The sequence below is a fragment of the Taudactylus pleione genome, unplaced genomic scaffold (genome assembly GCF_031769625.1).
Source record: "Taudactylus pleione unplaced genomic scaffold, aTauple2 ptg000007l, whole genome shotgun sequence".
NCBI lineage: Eukaryota > Metazoa > Chordata > Amphibia > Anura > Myobatrachidae > Taudactylus > Taudactylus pleione.
Window position 1 is genome coordinate 24998395 of NW_028284410.1, and position 16062 is coordinate 25014456.

The 16062-nt window shown below is 43.2% G+C and overlaps 1 protein-coding gene across 3 annotated transcripts in view; it reads left to right on the forward strand.

The window, feature by feature from the left end:
• Window positions 1–661: 661 nt before the first annotated feature.
• The window catches only part of CDC50B (cell division cycle 50 P4-ATPase accessory subunit B), a 53006-nt gene continuing 37605 nt past the window's right edge, over window positions 662–16062 (forward strand). The window contains exon 1 of one of the 3 annotated variants that reach the window (XM_088462602.1): window positions 662–681. The gene's annotated coding sequence lies outside the window, so the exon portion shown is untranslated. The other 2 variants (XM_088462594.1, XM_088462585.1) reach the window with 2 other exon arrangements.

Here is a 16062-nt window from a genome sequence, read left to right on the forward strand (position 1 = left end):
CGGGTAATACCCCTTTTCCACCTAAATTCCGGGTCTGACCCGGAGTTGGAACAAAGTTCATATCCGGATCAGACCCGGAATTTTGCCGGCGCTGACTCGGGATATTCCCGAGTCAGCGCCGCTCACACCGCAGTCGGGTCTGCATAGACCCAGCTTTTGCGGAGTGAAAGTGGACGCTTGGAGATGACGTCATCTCCAAGCGCCACTGAAGCCGGACCAATCGGCCGGCTATCAGCGCACTCCAGGTCATCGTGACAAGGAGTGCGCTGTTCCCATAGCAGGGTTTCACGGGCTACGCCCGTGTTAAACCCTGCTAGTTACCTGGGTTGGATTGCCGGGTCACTCGACCCGGCGATCCAACCCTCTGCCCTTTTACACCAGGGAGCTGCCCGGGTTAACCCTTCAAAAACCCGGGTTTTAGCTCCGGTGTAAAAGGGGTATTATTAAGCATTTGGAAACCCCCCTCTGGAAATCCTGCGTTTGCCACTGCATCAGAAAGCTGCATCTGATGACAGGAACCATCAAATACTCACAATTAAATTGAAAAAGTACTTTAATTGAATCGGGAACATCGATAGTTGCTAAACACCGGCTTCAGATGTCCATCCCTAATACAGTCCCTGGATCATTGCATCCAGATCAATAGGCTATTTTCTTAGCACAGTTTTTGTTATATGTGAGGTAACAAATGTGTTACAGATTACACTATGGGGTAAATTTACTAAAGTGAGAGTTTTTAGAAGTGGAGATGTTGCCCATAGCAACCAATCAGATTCTAGCTACTATCTTTTAAAAAGTGCAAGTTAAATGTTAAGTAGAATCTAATTGGTTGCTATGGGCAACATCTCCATGAGTCTACTTCACATAATAGTGAAAACAATGTATACATAAAACAATACAGCTATGTAATTATCTAATATATTATGTTTAATATACGATCATGAAAGCCTAGCAGCCATGCTCGTGTATCAGTTAGGAAGTATAATTATGTATAGATTATACTTTGTTAAATTAGCTACATGTGTTGTGTGAAGTAAACAAGTTGCACATGACAGAAATGTGTCAGAATGAGTGTGAGCAGAGGTAAGAGAATGTTTGCTAGTGGGATAACTGGTTTATCTACATCTCCATAAAGGAGTGGCTTAACAAGCATTCTAACATCCTGTGTCCGTGTGTGTCTGTGGTAAGTGTGTCTCAAGTTTTTTGAAAATTGTCCTTTTTTTGAGAACTTATTGACATGTTTCTAAATAAGTTGATATGGGTTAGTGCTGTCTCATCATGAGTATGGTATCATGGTACATTTAATAGAAGGTTGAATGCACTTTTCTGTCTTCCTCAATGTTTGAAAGAGACTGACGTCCAGGATCGGTCACTGCTCATCTTGTAATCTGTTTACTACTAAAGACATTTACAATGAACACCACCTGGCTTAATGCAGGCTATGTTCCTATTGAAAAATCCATACTATAACAAGGCACATGAATTAAAGTTAGACACTACAAGATTTAATATATTTAGTATTTTTACTAAAACAATTGGTATTGGTGCTATTTTTCTCATGGTTACTTCTATTTTTATTAAAATTAAACAGATTTTTATTAACCTGCGTTTGTATGATATATATTAGGGTTTGATTATATATATATATATATATATATATATATATATATATATTATTTTATTTTTTTCTATATTTCCATCGTCCACTTCCTAGTTCTTGGCTATCTTATTTTATCTGGTTTATCATGAAATATTGTTAACAGGCACAATAATAATGTGAAAGGGGTTTTCAAACACAACTTTTTACGCTACTGAATTGTTTAAGTAAAGTCGCTTTGCTTCAGAAACTCATGCTAACTATATTATTTGTAAACCTAAGCATATACTTTAGGACAGGCATTGTGCTGTGAGCTAAATGGCTGGGGAGACACTGGCTAGTATCAGAGTCAGAATTACACATACATACTGTATATGAACCCGAGGGTTCATGTGGGCATTATATTAAGGTGCAACAGTATATAGTGCTGGAAATTTGTTGTGTTTTGATCAGGGATGTGCTGAAAAGGTAGACAGGGGAGGCAGTGCCTCACCTGCCATACACTTTTTTTTATTATTTTTTACTGCAGACTTTTGTAAAATGTATTAGAATAATACAAAGAAGATATTTATAATATTTTCTTTACATTTTTCTTATATTTTTTATTTTAGTCAAAACTCTGGAGTATACCTAAGTATGACAGAAAAGGCTCTGCTACCCTGCCTCACCTGACTGCACATCACTGCTTTTAGGATTATTATTTGCTGCTTTTGTTTATTATTATTCTTATGCACATATTGCCCACAAAATGGTGCCTCCATTGTGTGTTGGTGTCTGGTATATGCCAAATAATGGGTAATTGTAGATACCATTTGTTTAATCTGTTTGCATTTATCTTTCTATGTCAAGGGAATTACTTATACACTATTACAGGGGTACCCAACCACAGTCTTCAAGGATAGCCAAACTTGAGCACAGGTGTCTTAATTAGTACTTTAGTTATTTTGATTTAACCATCTGTGCTCAAGTATGGATATCACTAAAACCTGGACTGTTGGTGTGCCTTGAGGACCCAGGTTGGGAAACACTGCACTATTTGGTACTTGTTAACTTTATGGGTACAAAAACACTTGAAACAGAGGAGTCGCTCTGATATGCACTGCACCCTTCTGTCTTTCCAGTGATTTAGGGTAAGGTTGACCATTAATGGTTAAAAAGCATGATAATTAACCATTGATTGTATTGCCGGATATACAGTGATTCACTGCCATCGATGGCACAAGACTAAGCAATTTTTTATTTTTACCATGTGCTGGGTCACGTAACTTAACTCCTTAGCTGGCGTTCCGGCGTCGGGATTGTGACCTTGCAGCCGCCGGTCATATAACTACATCCCCTCTACATTCAGACATACGACCTGGGAATTTCCCTGCTCAGACCTGGGTTTTTCACCTCAGCAAAATCCTGGGTTTTTGCTCGAGACCCCCTTTCACACTACATATGAGATTTAGGAAATTCCCAGGCCGACCCCTTTCAGACGTAAGCAGGGTTTTTCACAGTTTTTTCACTTTGTTGGGCCACAATAATGGCCCAACAATTAAAAGGCAAGATAATTGTCACTCCACAACAATTTTTTTTTTTTTTTTTTAAAGACATTGTATTAAGAGCAGTGGCGTAACTTCACCCCAGACGCCCGGAGGCAAGTTATAATTTGGTGCCCCCTCCTGTCACAGCTGCTGTAATGTAGCAATTTGAATGCAGACAGGCAATAGATAGATTAAGGCAGCAGCTGATGGTCTGACATGGAGCTTGGTTGTTTCTCAGGTGCCGGTATGGGGTGCCATGTATTGGGCGTCCGTGACAGTACACTTCGCGTACATAGTTACAGCACTAAGTGGGGTGAATATGTTGTGGACAATGGAGGAGGTGCCCCCTTCAGAGCTGGAGCCCGGCGGCAGGCACCTCCATTGTCTCCTATAGCTCTGCCTCTGATTAAGAGCTTACTTCCATATTTGTTCCATTTAAAAAGATTGAATAGCTCATGTTGAGAGAGAGTGTGTGTGTGTGTGTGTGTGTGTGTGTGTGTGTGTGTATATATATATATATATATATATATATATATAACAGCGGCACTCTCAGGACTCTCAGCGTTTCAGTCTAACGACTTTTATCATGAACCCTTGATAAAAGTCATTAGACTGAAACATTGAACTTGACCTTGGGAGTCTTGAGTCTTCTTTATAAGTCCTGTGAGTGCCGCTGTTTTTTCACATCAGAGGGCACCTAGGCATATGTACTTTGTTTAACCTGTGGAGTGCTGGCTTTATTTTGAGAGATAGAAAATATATATAATTTCTTCTCTCTACGCCTCCCAAAAATTGGGTGTCGCTCTCGGCCCCCCAGAAGAGTGGGCAAGTCTCCCACCCGGCACGATCCCCCAAACCCTCCTGTACCCCTGCTGGTGTCTGCTCCCTCCTCATCAGTGGCCGGTCCGGGGGGAGCTAATAACGCAATTCACACTGAATCGCGTCACTATGGCCCCGTCCCCGGCTACACAATGCCGGTAATCTCGGCATTGTGTAGCAGGGGCGGGACGCGATGGCGCAACTGTACGGTCACGCTCCTGGCCCCGCCCTCAAAATAGCTTCACCCGTCCCATATGCTGTGCTGCGCTGGCTGTTTACTACCGGAAGAGGCAGCCAGATTGTCAGCAAGCCTGATATATATATCCACACTGGCAATGTTCTCCTGCGCACTGTCCCCACTGGCACAGTTTTCCTCCGCATGTGGCCTCACGTGCTCTACGGCTGCCGCTGGCCAATGAGAAGCTTCTAGGTGCAGGCTAGGAGTAAAATCATGAGCTGTACCAGACTTGACCCGGATTATCTACCTGGGACTTATGTCCCGGGAAAAGCCCTGGATGATTGCAAGGGCGTGGTGACCCAGGAACGTGTTCCCGGATTGGTGCCTTTCAGACATATGCGAGACCCGGATAGTTTGGCCGAGCCCCGGCAATACTCGGGGATCCCGGTATGTCTGAAAGGGTTATAACAATCAATTAAACAAAAGCTTGGATAAAAAAAAAATTGGTTAATAAACAAATCCTGGCATATTAATAGTTCATTAATGAGTTTTGAAATATCGAATTCCTGTAATGGGTTGCCATACGTAATTTTACTTTCACTTATCTGTACTTTCCTACTCTTCCTGATTGCTACTGTTTCAGGGAGTCTCCATGACAATCTCCCTGACTCCCTAAAGAGTCTATAAATCTCCCTGATTACACCTTACCCCCCATTATGAAGCTATTATATACTTGTGAAAAAAAGATATCGGAGATATATACATACAAATGGTATAATCCGTGCCATTTTCTGCATTGGTTACATGCCTACTCTCACGGAAGTCGCGGGAGGCTCCCGATTTTTCAGGTAACCCCCCCGGTAGAGTAGGCATTTCTCTTGCATTCTGCCCACTTCCTAGTGAAGTGGGCAGAAGCAGAATGGGGAGAATTTCCACGGCGATCGCGGGTCCCTATGTAGGGGGTGGGGCTTAATGACATTATTCGCCAATCATGGTGATATACAGTGAAGGGGGTGGGGCTTAATGACGCAAACAGTCAGGCCTTGCCCCCATCGCAACCCACCTGCTTCTCCTCCCCGGGCTTCTCCCGGGGAGGAGATAAAAAGCATGTAAAAATGGTTATAAGGAACAATGATCCCTATAGCTGCATGCAATTTCACATAAAGCTTCTCGTGGCCACTTAAATGGAACCCCTTGTAAAACACAATACATGAAAACAAACTGATACTTTTCAGGGCTTGCTCATCATCAAATAATCTTATGGTGGGTATCCACTAAAAGGTCTGAAAACGACTGCACGATTACGACATTGTAATCGTTCAGTCGTGTGATGAGCCTGCACTGAAGGAGCAGTCGTTCAGTGCAGGGTCATCAATCATCTGGAAACATGCTGAACCTGATGATCTAGTCAGGTTGACCAGCATGTTGGAAAGATGATAGATGTCTGAACAACCAGCGGGCACGCGTATCGCTGGTCGTTTTAGACACTTTTGCAAACGCTTGAACGATCAAACGATCGTTCATCGTTCAATTGGTCATAAAAATCGCTAAGTGGATACCCCACTTTACTGACTGCTTTGGGGCTTGTTTACATTTGGTTGAAAGTCTATTTTATGACACACCTCTCAGATGTAGCAATACTTGCCACTTTACCGCTGCGCTCATGGGTGCTGCTTTCACAATCTGCCTGAAATGCTTTTTCAATAGCAAATATGCACTTACCTGGCTTTTTATTTGAATGAAAGCATTCGCTAAACTACTCGTCTGTGTCCTAGACTGCAATTTAATCATGTTACATGTAATCTGCAGCCAACATGTGGTGGTTTATGTACTTGTTTGCATGCCTGGTAGTGTGACATAGGCTGCAGGAGGCGACCAATAGGATGCAACCGGTAGATCTATGACCCAAACTCTGTTAGATTTGATGATAGTTTTAAAACGCCGGCATTTCCCATCGCATTGCTGGATCACGACATGCAGTCGCTGATGTATGGACACCTTAAGACAGCAGCTGAGTATTGGTCAGCTGCGTTGGTGAATTTATTTTATTGTAGATATGTAAATGGGACTTTTACTAATAATAATAATAATGCCCCCTTATTTTTCATTTGTGAACTAAACCATAGTATACTTTCAAATTGCCTTATGCAGCTGTATATGTCGTCTTTGTGAAGAAACAAGTTATTTTAAGACTGACTTGAATACCTTGTCAGATGCAATTAAGATAAGAGCCCTATCATTTGACAATATACACTCCCATGTTTAACCATTCAGGTGCATAGGCAATATCTCAGTTTCCTTGTTGATGAATTGTTTTGCCTCCCCTCCCTGTTTGTGTGTTACTATAGAGAAGATGGAATTTACTTTTGCTGAGCGTTTATGTACCTTCCTGTTTGCTGCTTGTATATACTCTAGGCTGCAGTAGGCAATGGAAGGAATGTAACCAGTGTGTTTATGAGCACTTGCCACTGGGAAGTGTGATGAACAGAAGTTGCTTAACCTTTTACTTTGATCATAAATCTATAATACATAAAATGATAGTTGAGCACATTTAAAAGCTCCGAGGTTATGATGTGATTTTTAGCTATCAGTTATAAAACCAAACCAGCCTTATAACTGACACTTTAAATGTAGCTGAAATCACAACGGTTCCATAATCTAGGAACTAATTACATAACACCCCTAATGTCTACCTTTGCTGAGCTATAAAGTAGGGCACACTTATACAAAACTACTCCTCCCTTAATAAGCTGGGTACACACTAACCGACGTGTGTACCCCATACTTGCCGACAATCAGCTCCAGCCTTCCGGGAGGGAGCTGATTGTCTGCTAACAGATGGGGGCGGGGCCGGCCATTAATGTCACATTGGGGGCGGAGTCGGCCATTGACATCACACTGGAGGCAGGGCCACGCGATCGCATCATCGTGGCCCCGCCCCCTCTTCACAATGCTGAATCGCGTCACCGCCCCCCCCTGCTGCGGGGGTTTCTATTTTTTTGAGGGGAGGTCGGGATGGTCGCAGGCTTCCGGGAGGCTTGCCTGCCTTTCCGGATGGCCGGGAGCGGCACCCGAAAATCGGGAGGCTTCCGGCCAAATCGGGAGGGTAGGCAAGCCTGGTGTACCCAGCAATGCAACACACGACCCACCCCCTGCCGGCGTATTGGTCGGTCCCTACACCCTGCATTAGAATAAATTTGCAGCAGCAAAAGTCACAGCCGCTACTGCCTTAGAGTCCACCTCTGAATTGGTAAAAAATCCAAAAATGGCCAGTGTCCACAATCCCCATATACATCAAGCTCTGGAAAGTGAAACTTTGGAGCTTGTACCCCATCTATAGATGGCTTTGCCTAATGGAAGTCTAAAATTAGGCGAATTCGGGCTCTGAGTGGGCCGCAAAGGGTGCAAGGTGCCGGTCCGTTGCCGGCGTTTTAATGCTGTTGCAACAGCAACTTGTTCCCTTCGCATTTAATTGGATTGACTCACTGTCTACCCCATCTTTACTTTCTTTACTTATATTATCTGCTCTATACTCAAAAGCACCTAACCCGTGACTTTTGCCATCCTGCTTCTGTTGCAGCAGTGTTTATATACCATGTACTTGTCTTGTAGTGTCTTAAACTGTATGACACTGTTATGTACTATGGGCCTGATTCAGACCCACTCGCGAGCGGCTGTCCGCTCACAAGTGGGTCGATGTTCTGGACTGAGCATGCGCACGACGGAGGGAGCTCCGTCGTGCGCATGCGCCAGCCCCAACGAGCGAAGGAAAGTCCTTCGCTCGTTGTGTCTGATCAAAGGGGGCGTGCTGTCGATGTTGATTGACAGCACGCCCCCTTTGGTAGGCGTGCCTCCCTGATGGGGGCGTTCCCACGGGAACGCCTCCCGTCAGAAGCCGGCCCACTGACATCACTAGTGATGTCAGTGGGAGTGATTTTGGCTCTGATAGAGCCAAAATCACTCCGGAGCTTGCGGTTGAAAACCTCAACCGCAGGCTCCGGCTCGCAGTTTCGATGGTCGCGATGGTCACGGCCATCAAACTGCACGCTCGTATAGCCTGTGGGTGGGGACCCACAGCTATACGAGCGTCCAGGAGGACGCTCCATTCTCATGGAGGCCAGCCCTCATTCAGAGCGTGCGCTCTGCTCAGAGCGTACGGCTCTGAATGGGGGCCTATGTTTGTGCACTATGTTTATGTACTATGTAAGGCGCTGCGGAACCCTTGTGGCGCCATATAAATAAAGGATAATAATAATTGACCCCTTAATGTCATTAGGTAAATCACTCCATGTATATAAATAGTTCATTTAATGATTAATTACAATACAATCCACAAACAACAAAAAACAATATTAGTTGTTGATTCTTCTTCTTCTCAGAATGTAATATACACCTCTATTTACATATAAAATAGATAGGCTGCAAAACACCTGAGCATATCTGTAATAAGGTAACAGTACAGAGAAATATTAATAATCTAGCAACAGGTTTTAGAATACGATGTTTAAATGTATCAAACTAGAGGGCCGTATGCAATTGCCGGCGAAAAGTCCCGGACTCTTCGCCTGCCGGAGTTTTCCCTGTCATCGCTTGTTTTGCCTCCAGAGAAGTATCGCGCTCGTCACCGTGATTCGCCGTATTCAATTCCAAAGGACGCGAAAACACATCCCGGCGAAAAGTCCTGTCAGATTTGGGGAAATCACCCTGACACCCCACAAAAGATGCACTGACATGGGGGATCACTATGGATACCCCCGAATAGCCCTGCTGAACGTATTTGGGGTGCTAAAATGGTCTCAATTAGTGCTATTTTGCGTCTGTGCATAAGTGGTGAAGAATAGCATTTTGCAGTACTTTTTTTTTTTTTTTTTTTGACAAAAAAAAAGTCCCAGCAAATGTGAGGTACAAATTCGCTAAAGTGCGTTTTTAAATAACGTTAAAAATGCACCTTCAGCATGCACCTGCATGGTGGTCGCTCACATCAGCTTAATGACATTGCACAGGTGCTTGTAAAGGGCGGGGTTTACACTGAGCTACAGAAATTATATGTAATTATATGACCCAGAGTGGGTGCTACTATTAGGTAGCAACAATTATTTTGGGGTGAGTGTTTCACTCTCACTCTCTGGGGGTCCGGCACAGCTGCGGCGGTGGGGGTCCCCAGCCTCCCGATTTGACCACCCGCAGGCCACTTCGGCTGAAATCAGGATGCTGGGGAGGGGTGGCGACCGCAATGGTCGAACACCCCTAGAGCTGGCCCTGATGTAGGATTCAAGTATTTTTTGTTGATATTGCTGGAGGGAAAATCCCTTTTTCTTTATTTTTTTTTATTTCTGTAGTTCAGTGTAAACCCCGCCCTTTACAAACACCTGTGCAATGTCATTAAGCTGATGTGGGCGACCACCATACTTTGTTTGCAGTCCTGTAAGGCATGAAGGGAGCCAGCATTGGGAGGATGTGCTGGTACGTATAGTGCCATTTGGAGGTTTCTGGGGTACCTCCTAGGTGAGTCAGCTCTCGGCTTATACATGGGCGGCGGCGATGTGTGTGCAGCAGCTAATGAGAGTCTGTCTGACTAAATTAAAACACCACTTAAAGGTAGAAAGCTGCTTAACATGTGCCCAGACACATCAACACCGGCCATCTTCCATCTCTCCAGCCATAGATCCACATCCAAAACCAATGCAAAACATCTTGCTTAAAGACTGTTTGGACCTCAAAATCCAAGGACTGGTAAATATCCCTAACAAGAAACGGCCTATCTGGTATTGCTGGGACTTTAGCAGTTCATTTATGTGGGTACAAACCAGACCCGAATTCACTGTTTTGCCCTAGATATTGCTGTGCATATTTGAATGTATGCCAATTTACTTTTTAATATTGACCTTTTTTTATATAGAAAATTAAGGGCCTGATTCAGACCCACTCGCGAGCGGCTGTCCGCTCGCAAGTGGGTCGATGTTATGGACTGAGCATGCGCACGACGGAGGGAGCTCCGTCGTGCGCATGCGCCAGACGCGACGAGCGAAGGAAAGTCCTTCGCTCGTTGTGTCCGATCAAAGGGGGCGTGCTGTCAATGTTGATTGACAGCACGCCCCCTTTGGTGGGCGTGCTGGGGGCGTGCCTCCCTGACGGGGGCGTTCCCACGGGAACGCCTCCCGTCAAAAGCCGGCCCACTGACATCACTAGTGATGTCAGTGGGAGTGATTTTGGCTCTGATAGAGACAAAATCACTCCGGAGCTTGCGGTTGAAAACCTCAACCGCAGGCTCCGGCTCGCAATTTTCGATGGTCGCGATGGTCACGACCATCGCGGCCATCACAATGCACGCTCGTATAGCCTGTGGGTGGTGACCCACAGCTATACGAGCGTCCAGGAGGACGCTCCATTTTCATGGAGCCCGGCCCTCATTCAGAGCGTGCGCTCTGCTCAGAGCGTACGGCTCTGAATGAGAGCCTAAGTTCCCTGCCATCTACTGTGGGGTCTGATTCATCAATTAATAGCTAATATCAACTAACAGGCAGCTCTTGGCACTCTTAAGCTAGGTACACATTATGGGGGAGATGTACTAATCCTTGGTGAGAGAGAGTCAGCAAACGATATATCGCTAAGTGCATCTGTCTGTATGTACAGCAGATGTTTATGTGAACAACATTGTACAGACATATCACGTCGGCCCTGTAGCACAGCAGATGCTGATTTATCTTGCATATTTCGGTACATCTGCTTGTGTGTACGGGCGACCCGCCGTTTGACCCATATGCTGGTTGCAGGAAACGCCGACACTGACATCACAAAAGGGTGGGCCAATTTAATTGCCTGCCCAGTTGTGATGTCTGGGCAGACTTATCTTGTGGCCAATCGGTAAGTGCGGATGCTTACCAAAAATAGATCACTCCGTCTTTGTGTCCGTCGGCATATTGTGTTCCCAGCCTAATTTGTTAATGAGGTGTAGTACGATTTTTAGGCAATAGACTTTAGGCAATATATATATATATATATATATATATATATATATAAAAATAAAAATAATATATATATATATATATATATATAATATTTATATATTGAATCCAGACAGTATAAAATATAATTATGTATATAAGAATTTAAATGATTTTGTTTTTAAAAACAAGTTGTCCTAGCCGAAGAATTGCATTGTCGGCTAGACCTGAAGGAGGATTACTTTTAAGTAGTTTTACACATGATTTACTATATTCCATTGAAAGAATTTAGGTTTGTTACAGACAAAACAGAATCAAAGGTTACAAGGCATAACTGTAATAAACGACAAGTAAAGAATTAATCAGTAATGAGAGAGAATGTGTAGTTATTCTTTTTAAAAGTTGAGTTTTCTTTGAATGAGTGTATTGCTTTCATAGGCAAATGCAGGCGGGGTTTCCGTCTGCCTGGAAACCCCCCTCCCCAGCCCACTCCATGACCACAGTAGAAATAGTAATATAATGGAATTTTACTAGCGCTGTATGTTCTTCTCAGTATCATTAATCAAATAATTAGCACCACCTTTTGGATCTTTTAACATATATCAGCCAGTAATAAATACACCTGTGCAAAAGTTAGGGGATTTGGAAAACATGCACTGTTAGGGATGCACTGCTATAGAGCCCAATATTTACATATATGTCCAGGGCAGTGCTAGGTTCTTCTGCTGCTCCCCCAGACTCCTGGACTTGCTCCTATGCTTTGGAATGGTGCCCACATCTAAAATAAAAACATTCAGCTCAGGCAGGATGGCCCTACTGCCGCATATAATGGCTTACTGTGATCACTGATCCTGTATATGCTGGAATTATGACACACAATACACTTTGTAGGATGCATATTAAAGCTGGATAAGTGGTAATCATTTTCTCTTCATGGACTGGCCACACTCACTCTAAAAACAGGCATTTGGAACCCCCCCCCCCCCCTTTAGAAATCCTGCGTTTGCCACTGGCTTTCTCTTTCTACTAGATCTTCTAAATATTTTTTTAAATATTTCTAAATAATTTAGTTTAATAAAAAATAGATGAAGGAAACCTAAAGTATTAAGGGCTCTATTAACATTATTTTTACTAAAATAAAGTGAAAAAGGGTGTTTTCACACCCTTTTCACATTATTTTAGTATCGCCTATAGTTATTACAGGGCAATTGGGGTAGAATCCGTAAAATTCTAATCCAACCCTTAAGTATCACTTATTTTTAGTAAGCCGATCGCATTTCCCATAATTGTAATGGGAAATGTGATCCGACCAAAGTTAATAAAAAATAAATTTTAAAAAAATACCAGGGAAAGCCCTGTGCCAATAGGTGGCGTTATTCAGGGTCTCCCCCGGTTGCCGGACTCCTACTCTACTCTAAAAGGCAGAGCAGAGCCGGGAGCCGGTCCCAGTGATCAGCTGTGTGGTCTAAACAGACCACAAGATGATACACTGCAAAAAAAAAAAAAAAGTAAAAAAAAAAAAATTCACTTACCTGACTAAAGGGACCGGTGGTCGGGGCTCCGGTGATGACTCCCCTCCAGTCAGCTGGTCTCCAATGCTGCACTATGGGCCGGTCATCAGGTGATCAGGTCCCAGTGCAGTATGGGATGTCAGCTGACTGGAGGCATGGAAGACATCACCGGAGCACCGATGACTGCAGGTAAGTGCTATTAAGGGAGGGATGGTCGCGGGGGTGTGTGCGATCGTGGGGGCGGGTCTTGGTGTCAGGGGCGGGGCTTAGCGCCTGGGGGGGTAGCGGCGGACGGTCGGCGCTTGTGCGGGGCACTAGTCACGCTATTTTTTTGTGAAAATATCGGGACTAGAGCGCGGAGGGGATTCACAGTGACAGAGCTTTCTCGCAAGCTCTGTCCCTGCAAGGGATTTGTAGTAAATCCCTGTGATATTGCCTGAATTCGCAATGCGGATTGTAGTAAATTAAAAAAGAAAAAATTGTCTAGTGTGTACGCACCTTTACATGTAATATAGGAATATGGAAGTACACAACATAAGTACTGAATCAACATGAGAAGAGCAGAGAAAAGGGGGAAGAAAGGTAAAAGGAGTGTGGCAGTCATCCGGAAAGGGAATGAAAGAAAAGGGGTATATAACAGTATTTTATATTGTTGGTCAGAGAACTATTAGCATTACTGATCTAGTTAGTTAATTTGTCCTGTGTAATGCTTAAATGGAATGTGTCTCTCAGTTTCCATAAAAAATGGAATATTTACCCTACAGTAGGAATGAAAGGGAAGGATTAAGGTTAGTGGTTAGAAGCTGTCCTGTCATTTTAACAATTGAGTTTGGTGCAATTAATAATTTTCTTATTTTCTTTCTAATACAACTACTCAAATCTATTTCTTAAGCTGCATACACACACCACGATTTTTTGAACGATTATCGTTAAACGATATTGTTTAACGATAATCATTTGAAAAAATCGTTCACTTTCTGAGTCAAACTATGAACGATTATCGTTCATGCGCGTTCACGTTTGTAGTTCAGTCACACTTGTCAACTGAATGATTTTCATTAAGGGAATATGCAAAAATAGTTTGTAGTTCAAAAAAATCGCTCATTACACTTTAGAAAATCTGACAAATAATCTTGACAGAAAATCGTTCATAAAATCGTTGGTAACAAAATCGTTTGTGTGTGTATGTAGCTTAAGTGCTGTACCAAGATGGGTCATGATCTATTATAATTCCTAGCAAACCAAAGGTAAATCTAGGCACCAGATGTTTCCATATTTATATGTTAAATTAGATGTTAAATTTCATGAATTGGCCTGGAGTTTCGCAATCATCCCTCCTGTATGTTAAGTCAAAAAAAAAAATTACAAAAATTATTTTTGTGGCTGTTCTCAGTAAAAATGTAAAATGGTTTAATTTTGACTTGGATACTTCTCAGTCCACAAACACATTACAATTAGAGATGAGCAGATCCATTTTGGCTCTGATCTTCCTGCCAAGTTCAGATCTCACAAGAGGCAAAGCATCATATTTGTCCACGAAAAAATTTAATTTTTTCGTGGACAGATCCGAAATTGGAGGGAAACTCTGAGGCAAAACCAAACCAGTCATCTTGAATTACAATGGCACTATACTCTAAAAAGTTGTGCATTGAAGTAGGTAAATCTGTAATTTGTCTAGTTCTGTGTGTTAATAAAATCATCTGACACAGTTATGTACATTTGCATCCGAGAAGTCAAGATTGTAAAAATTAAATAAAAATGTTGTTAGCACTAATGAAATAGAATACTGTTTTTGTATTAAAGTATAAAAAATATATACAGTTTTCTTTAAGCTAAATTACAAAGTATAATTAACTTGTGAAGATAATTGGAAGTTGTCCTTAGAATTGATAATCTAAACCTTTCTGATATCAATTTGCTTGACCCTTTTTACAAGACATTTTTCAAATACATGCAATTTTAATGGTGGATTTCAGTTATGTCATTAAGTCAGTGGTTCCCAAATTGGGTGCCGTGGCACCCAGGGGTACCTCAGGGCACTTGCAAGGGTACCTTGGGTTGGAGGTCCAGTACAAATAAAATTATTTTTAGTCAGTGTGATAGGCAGAACCAGTGCTGGCTGCTGCCAATCAATAAATATGTGGACAAAAAAAAATGGAGCCCTGTCAACCACCGCGTGACTGAACCTAAGGGCGACTTAAAAGGACAACTTACTTCATTTAAGTTTTTATTGAATTTCTCAATAAGAAACTTTTGCCCCAGGGGAGCCGTGGAATAAATGCTGAAACTCTAGGGCGCTGTGACTCTAAAAAATTTGGGAACCACTGCATTAAGTCATAATTGAATTCTTGCAACAGTAGAAGCCACAGTATTATTGTGATATCTATATAATAAGTGAAAAAGCATGTCTGTATGTCTTTCTGTCTGTTTGGTCTTTATGCACGGCCAGAGTTTTTGACCCACCTCCACCAAATGTGGCATGGTGGTGTAATTTGACCAGGATTAGGTTTTTGCCTAAGTTTGAACTTCGTCTCATACTGTCACACAATCCCTGAAAATGAGGACACTCTTAAATTACACAGGTTCCAGCGCTGGCTCGTGGAAATTGGGAGTCTCCCAAAAACCTGTGTGAAAGCTACAAAAGTATCCTTTTAACCTTACAGTTTTAGCAAGTGTTAAACTTTTACTCATACAAGTTCTTTTTAAAGTGACCATATATATGTCAGCCGTCTGTGTTTGCATGCAAGGGCGTAACTTGAACTTTGTGGGCAGCATAGCAAGATCTTAAAAGGGCCCTGTGTCCCTCTAGCAGCCTCTTGCCTCCCCCCTGTGTGGCATCAGTAGCCAGGAGGTTTTGATTTGGTGCCGGGCCACCAGCTAATTACAGCTGGCGCATCGGTAGGCAGAGGCAGACATGGACAGGCAGCACTGGCACAATTTGAATCTCTGGTCATGAGCCAATCGGAGCTCATAGACCAGCAGCCAATCCGGAGCCACCACTGCAGATTGGCTGCCAGTCCGTGAGCACTGTCTCTCCATGTCTGCCTGCTGGTGCACCAGCTGTAATCAGCTGGTCGGCCAGGACCAATTAAAAACACAGCTGACTCCTGGGCCCCTCTCGATGGCCCTAATTGGACTGGCCCATCTTGTGTGCGTGACTGGGTGCAGGACGAGCGGCGGGCCACAGAGGCAGTTCGGACACCATAGCAGCCGCACCCCTTGCACCCACAGTAGTTACACCACTGTTTGCATGCATATTAACAAACCGTGAAGTCCATTTCAGGATCAGTGGTATGGGGTTATAGGAGAGGACAATGTAAACAAATGCTGCACGTGTACTGTAGGGTCCAGTCTTCAACCCAGGCAACACCGGGTATCCCAGCTAGTTATCAATTAAACTAAACTAGTCAATCAAGATATCAAATGGGTATAAAATATGTATAGACTGTTGTACAGACTATATCCTTGTTATACCAGTTATGTGTAA